The sequence below is a fragment of the Brassica oleracea genome, chromosome C2 (assembly GCF_000695525.1).
Source record: "Brassica oleracea var. oleracea cultivar TO1000 chromosome C2, BOL, whole genome shotgun sequence".
NCBI lineage: Eukaryota > Viridiplantae > Streptophyta > Magnoliopsida > Brassicales > Brassicaceae > Brassica > Brassica oleracea.
In genome coordinates this window covers 26,482,452-26,490,134 of record NC_027749.1, presented here as the reverse complement: position 1 = coordinate 26,490,134, position 7,683 = coordinate 26,482,452, and the positions used below count along the sequence as shown (strand labels likewise).

General features: G+C 30.1%; 1 long non-coding RNA gene across 1 annotated transcript; it reads left to right on the top strand.

Moving 5' to 3' along the window:
- The first annotated feature begins 1,601 nt into the window (after positions 1-1,601).
- Positions 1,602-2,619, top strand: LOC106326532. The gene is made up of 4 exons (XR_001267258.1): positions 1,602-1,727; positions 1,811-2,046; positions 2,126-2,249; positions 2,331-2,619. It is a non-coding gene; the product is annotated as an uncharacterized LOC106326532 (long non-coding RNA).
- The last annotated feature ends 5,064 nt before the right edge of the window (positions 2,620-7,683 follow it).

Genomic DNA, 7,683 nt, shown 5'->3' with positions numbered 1-7,683 from the left:
ATGAATTCATTTTTTCCTTAAAATATTTTTAATTGGATTCATCTTTTACAAGAATATAAGAAATACAATGTTATTTTATTAATCATCTGTAAAAGCTCTTTCAAAGTTCTTATAACATTCGAGTAACATATTTTAATGTTACTTGTTTATTGTTCTTTAAAAAAAAATTGAATTTTCTTTTTAGAATTTTTTTAATTATAAGATTTAAGAAGAAATTTATTAAAAATCTAATAAATTCAAGAAAAGAACATATTGTGAACAAAGTAAAATACTTATAATATTTATGAATTGTTTAATATAATAACAAATATATAATTTGTAAAAAAAGTAAAATTTGTAGTAAAAATAGTAAAAATTATAACTAAAAAAAACTTAAATTTATTAAAATTTAAAATGTATTTGTACTATTTCATTCATTTGCTTAGTCGTCCGTCCTAGTATTATAAATAAACTTGTTATTTTCTCTCTTGTGTGTACACGACTCCCATGATTTGTCGTGTAGAAAAAGATGATTAGTTTTTTTGACCCATTTGTAAACTGTAGATTATACATTCTGGTTAAATTAATAGAATTCCACATATTTTAGTTTCTTTAATTTTTACGGTGACTTATAATTTATACCAGTTGATTTATTTGGATAACTAGTCTTTCGACATTAACGTGAGTAAAAATAGAGGCAAACGTTCTCCATTGTATTTTACTTGGGTCATGTCTGTTTCCAAATTTAGCTAAAGCCATTAATATTAATATACTATTTAAAAATAGAGGCAAACGTTTTCCACACAAAACAATTATAAATACAGGATACAGATAATTTTATTACTTCAAAAATTATATCTCACAAAAAAAAAATGAATAAATTCATAGTGTTTCTGTTTGCTATTACAATATGTTTTGTATTGAGTGAAGGTTGCGCAAAAAGTAATGTAGAGATCAGGAACGAACTCGGCAAAGGTATTATGCTCGAAATCGAATGTAAAACTGTAGAACCAACCAAAAACTTGGGGAGAGTGTCTATACCATTCAATGACAGAATGGGTTATGGATTCGTGGCTGTTCATGAACGAAGACACAGAACTATACATACTTGTAATATATGGTACACGAGTCCGAAAAATCCGAAAAATCCTCGCGGTGGAATGCACATTGTTAATAAGCTTGAAACATTTGCAGCGGGCGCGAATCGTAGATGTGGTCAATACCGTGAATGGGTTGCCAGACCTGATGGGATTTACTTCAGAAGAAATGTTAAAGACCCATATGAACGTAGAAAAGACTATTTATGGAATACACTATACTTTTAAATAAGTTTTTTTCTTATAACTTAAAAAAGAATATTTATTCAAGTTGATTATTTGTATTTGTAAATAACTAATCCCTAAGTTTTGTATTAATAATGTGCTACAAATATGTAGCAAAATGTAATAAATTGTGAAGTTATTAAATGATTATATATATATATATATTTATATACAAGTGTCAGAGTATGTTTATTCAGGGCTTTTAAATGTGGCTCTTAAGCTAATAAGTAATTAAAATAAATGAAAAATGACAATTAAGTTAAGAGGCGGGTAGACGTCAAAAAAAAAAAAAAACGCGAGTCTCGGAGAGGTGATTTTGGTCGGTGAAGAAAACTTCTCTCTTCCCCGAAGTCGACGATGACCACGTGGACCACTTGTCCGTCGGTGGTCTCTACGGTGATCTCTACGTCGTGACCTCTCTCTCAGGTTTGATCGACAATCGTTGAACATATCTACGTGTAAGTCGATCTTAATTTCGCTTTCGAATCGATTGATTGTGTGATTGATAGTTAGATGATGGACCTGGATTCTCCGCGAAGGAGGTAGGAGGAAAGAGCCGTTATCGATCGTGTTCGCGGTCTCCGGAACTATACATCTCAAATTCTCAACGTATCGTCTCACATGATGTTGATGGGATTCAGATTAAGCCAAAGTCTAGACATATATGGATTGATAGGAGGAGATTACGATGTTGGGCTTATTGATATCACTAACAGAGCGCTGCGCCTGATATCATTGTTTCTAGGTGAGGTTATAGGTTTATGTTTATGGTTTATTTGCGAGTCTTGTGACTGGTGCTTAGTTTTGTGTTCTTGGTTTTACAGATGTCAGCATGATAAGACGATGTTGATTGGAGCAGATCCTTCTCATGTTGATGATAGAAAAAATTGCTTAGTGATCAACCTCAACTTCTTCAGCAATTTGGATCTTCTTCCAGTTCTAGCGCAGGTAATTTTTGTTGCATTTGCTACAAAGTAATATGCATACTCTCTCTTGTATGTTAAACTATCTTTTTTTGCTTTCCAATAGATTCATGGTTCTAGCGTCAATGGTAAATGTCTCTCAGTTATCGGAAAGTTGATAGCACTTCAGAAATGATTCAGTCGCTAATTGGTGACACAAATATATCGTTTACTATTAAATTACTTCACGTGATAGTGGGGTGCAACATCTTATATCTTTTTCGTATATCCACAAGTCTTGGTCCATGCTCTTCAAGTTGCAGAAAATTCTGATGGAAAAGCTTCCTGAAACGTTCTCTAAAGTTTTCGCAGAGGGAATGGGTGGTTCATGCTGTAGATCAACTTGTCTTGGTTGGTAAACCTATATTTCATGCTTGTTTCTGAGTTTATTATTACGACTTCGTTTTGAAGACTGAAGTTCATGTTTGTTTCTGAGTTTATTTTTTCGACTTTGTTTTGAAGACCGAAGTTATGTCTGTTTCTGAGTTTTTATGATAACGTGTTTTGGATTCAGTTTTTTTTTTCCTAAAAGATTTGGAAGTTTAGTTGCGTGCTTTAAGTTTATTTTTAGAGAAAAAGACAAAAATAGCACTAAATCAAGTTTTTGTTCCCAAACTAGCACTCAAGGTTAAAAGTCACAAAAATAGCACTTAATGTTTTATCAAAAGTCACAACCTTAGGGTTTAGAGTTAAAGGGAAGAGTTTAGGGTTTAGGGTTTAGGGTTTAGAGTTTAGGGTTTAGGGTTTAGGGTTTAGAGTTTAGGGTTTAGGGTTTAGGGTTTAGAGTTTAGGGTTTAGGGTTTAGGGTTTAGAGTTTAGGGTTTAGGGTTTAGGGTTTAGAGTTTAGGGTTTAGGGTTTAGAGTTGAGAAATGAGGTTTTGGGATAAGATTTCAAATTTTGAAAAATGAAAAAATTAAAATTTTTAAAGGATAAACTTAAAAAGTTGTTATTTTGGTCATTTTAGTTTTTGAGTGCTATTTTTGTGATATAAACTTAGAAAGGTACAATTTTGGAGATTTGCCTTAGTTTTATAAAGATATGATTATTTTCAATTTTAATGTTTTAGGATAAACATGATTCTATAAATTTTATCTTCAATAAAACAATGTTTAATAATTTTTTTTTTTAAAGAATCTTTAACTTACGAAACTACCATTGTAGAACTACAATTAGGTGTTTCTTAACATAAACTCTTAATTTAATTTTAATACTTAAATATTGACTAAGAACCCACTTAGGGGTTACTCTAATAAACATGCTCTTGCTTGGTCAAAGGTCTTATGTTTTTAATTATTTTATAAAAAGTCTGTTTTATACTATTAGTAAATATTTTAAGAAAACTATGTACTTTTTGAGTTTAAATTGGTTACTATTGTGTATTTTTTGGTCCTCGTAAAACTTCCAAGCAAGATTATCAGACCATTTTTGTTGTTTTTCACTAAAAGTGCACATCCTCAACGTGTTTTTCCCATAAAATGCATTCGATGATTGTTTCACTATAATTAAAAGCACTGAATTAATATGCAACCAAAGTTTTCTTAACACTAACGTAGGAAAAAATCTGTGTAACTAAAATACTAACATAACTAAAATATTTTATACAACAAACCTCAGATCTCGTAGTTGAATATCCAACACTTTGTTAAATTTCCTGCATAGTTTCTTTCGGTAATAATTTCATCCAGTATGTCTACATAGAAAATAGAAAAGTAAGGAAAAATTAGCTAAATAGTGAGTGGAAAAATAATATTCTAACTTCATTACCAATTGAAATATGTACAACTAAAGGGAAAGAATATACCCATGAAGACATCGTCAACATCTGACTGAGATAAAATATTTGGAAAATGGTTTAAGTTGAAGCGGAATATATTTGGAACCTTCTAAGATGTCTTCGCATCCTCCTATATATTAAATGAGAAGTCACTTAAGTAACTTTTGCTTATGTATCGATCACTGGTGAAATTTTTAAAAGTTGTTATAATTTGATTGATCGATGATTTTTAATTTTTATTTATTTTAATTAGAACTAAAATTAATGGTAAGTTTATAATTAATTAATATCACTTACCAAATAATCTATAGAATATTGCAGATTATAACTTATAGTAACTAACTGTTGAAATTATAGAAATATCAGTAAAGTTTGATCAATTATTTTTTATTATTTATAAATTATTGTCTTTGTAATCAGTTTTATATTTTACATAATGAATTATATTCGTATATAATTTTATAATAACTATTAAAATCTTATAAAACCTACAAATGCTTTATAGATTACTCTTATATATTAAATGAGAATTCACTTAAGTGACTTTCGCTTATGTGTCGATCATTGGTGAAATTTCAAAAGATTGTTATAATTTGATTGGTCGATGATTTTTAATTTTTATTTATTTTAATTAGAACTGAAATTAATGGTAAGTTTATAATCAATTAATATCACTTACCAAATAATCTATAGAATATTGCATATAATAATTTATGGTAACTAACTGTTGAAATTATGGAAAGATCAATAAAGTTTGATCAATTCTTTTTTTTTAATTTACAAACTATATAATATAATGACCAAATAATTAGTTTTATATTTTACATAATGAATTATATTTGTATATAATTTTATAATAACTATTAAAATATTATAAAGCCTACAAATGCTTTATAGATTATTAATAATGTTTTTTGAAAAACTCAAAAATATTTATTATATTTTATGAAATCAACTTATCAAAAATTTAAAATTCTTTATAAAAGCATATATATAATTTATAAAAATAAAAATTATATGTTAAACGAGAAGTCAATTAAGTGACTTTCGCTTACATTTATATCACATGTAAGTTTTAAGAATTTTTTTTTAATTTGATAGTTTGGTGATCGAACATTATAATAATGAAGTGATAGATAAGATAATTCTATGATTATTTTAAAATCGATAAGATAATATTATGATTATATAATGTTTTAAAGTCGTATAGTTTATAAATATTAAAGTTTAATGAGGTGATAGATAAGATACTGCTATGATTATACAATGTTTTAAAATATATATTATTTTCTTTGATCATGAATTTGTTAATCATTTGATCAAAATCATTTAAAATAAATATTTAGCTACTTAGATTAATATTATTGAATTATCAACATATCTCAGGATTCTAAAAATATAACATTAAAATTTTAGATTTTCAAAATATTTTGACTTTAAAATTTTCTTATATTTATAATTATTATTCAAATTTTATTGAATTATATATACAATATTTATTTTACACAATATTTATATTCGCAAATTTGCAGACAACCACCTAGTATGTAGTAAATATAAAATTTATCTTATAGGCGTGTGTGCTTCCTTTTGTATTTTTTAATCAATTTCAGTTCAATAGAAGCTTGAATCCCGTCTTCCTGTCAAGTGTAAAAACTACGCAAACATATCAACATTTCAGGAGTCTACACATAGTTTTAGAAAACAGATCACTTTGATAAAGAAAAAAAAAAAAAACAGATCACTATTTACTCAAACATTCATCAATTTACACAAACATTCATCAATCTCATTTGCAACATATATTTAAAAATTAAAGTGTGTATACGTTTTCATCCACAAGAACAGCTTCCCTCCCGAGAATAACTTGAAATTTAGGTATAGAATAGTATTCCCAAAAACAAATTACGAGTTCGCTCTAGAGAGACTCTCTCAAGCCCGCATCCCAAGACGCCTCCGATGGATCTCCCATGCTACAGCCACGCCGCTCTTTCATCCTCCCTCTGAAGCAGCTCTGCTCCCTCCATGGCCATGATGGTGACTGCTCCTCCGTCATGTCTCCGGCCCCCTCCAGATCTGCCGCTGTTTGAACAACCCACTTGAAGCTCCGGTTCACCTAGCTGTCCCCCTAATGGGGTGTTCCTTGTGATATGTCTATCTCCATTGCTGCATTTTATGTTTTTTGAGATTTGAACTCTCACGATGAGTATCTTTTTGTCTTTGGGGAAATGGGATTTTATGTTATGCCCGACGAATTCTCTAGAGTCGGAGTTCTTGACTCAACTCTCTTTGACCAAGGAAATTTAATGGAGCTTTCATCATATGTTATTGTATTAGCCTCAACCGCCTCACCAGACAGTTTGCTCCTCGTTTCTTTAGAGATTCACCAACAACCAAACAACTGAACTGTTGCTATATAACCCATTTAGTGGAAGCCTAAATTATCAAGAATCAGAGAGTATCCATAATCTTTTGGGTGGCTTTGCAAATGAGGTTTTGTAATTATCATTTTCACATTTGCTACTTAAGAAACTCTGAGGAGAGTGATTAGAGCATCATTATCCCACAACTCCATTAAGGGTCTCTTGATTAAATTTTAATAATATTTAAGGCATAAAAGTGTTAAAGAAGCTTTGTCAAGAACCTTGAGATTTTGATGTCTGCATTGCAAGTCTCTTGCTTTGGAGTTTTTGAAAATAAAATAATATTTTAATATTTATTTAAAAACTTATATTTTTTAATAAATAAAAGACAACATATTAAACATAGATTTTTAATTAAAAACATGAAAACAATGATTATTAAAATGAACGAGAATTATTTGAAATAAGCATCAGAGATCAGTTATTGTCTTCATCACCTCCAAATCTACGCCATATGTGTTCAACCAAATCATCTTTCAGTTGTTGATGCCTTTGTGTATCACAAATTATTGTTCGAACACCCATCATATTTGCGATATTTGAAGGGATATCTGTAGAATACATGAGATCAACATGTGAACTTCTTTGGTCTTCTCCTTGTTGGAACCCTTGAACATTAAATTGAGTGTATTCATCTCGTTCGTTTTCTACTATCATATTATGGAGTATGATACATGCTCTCATAATATTCCCAATTTTGACTTTATCCCAACTTCTCGCTGGATTTTTAACAATGCCAAAGCGAGCTTGCAAGACTCCAAATGCCCGCTCTACATCTTTTCAGACAGCTTCTTGATGCTGAGCAAATAAAACTGCTTGCAGTCCTTGTGGTATACGAATAGATTGGATAAAAGTTGACCATTTCGGATAAATACCATCGGTGAGATAGTAAGCCATATTATACTGATGTCCGTTGACCGAGAAAGTGACTTTCGGAGCTTGACCATTTATTATGTCATCAAAAACTGGTGAACGATCAAGAACATTGATGTCATTTAATGTACATGGAGGTCCAAAAAACGCATGTCATATCCAGAGATCATATGAAGCAACCGCCTCTAAAATGATTGTTGGTTTACACGAACCACGAGCATATTGCCCTTTCCAAGCGGTGGGACAATTCTTCCACTTCCAATGCATACAATCGATGCTTCCTATCATCCCGGGAAAGCCACGATACTCTCCAACATCAAGTAGACGTTGAAGATCAGCTGGTGTTGGT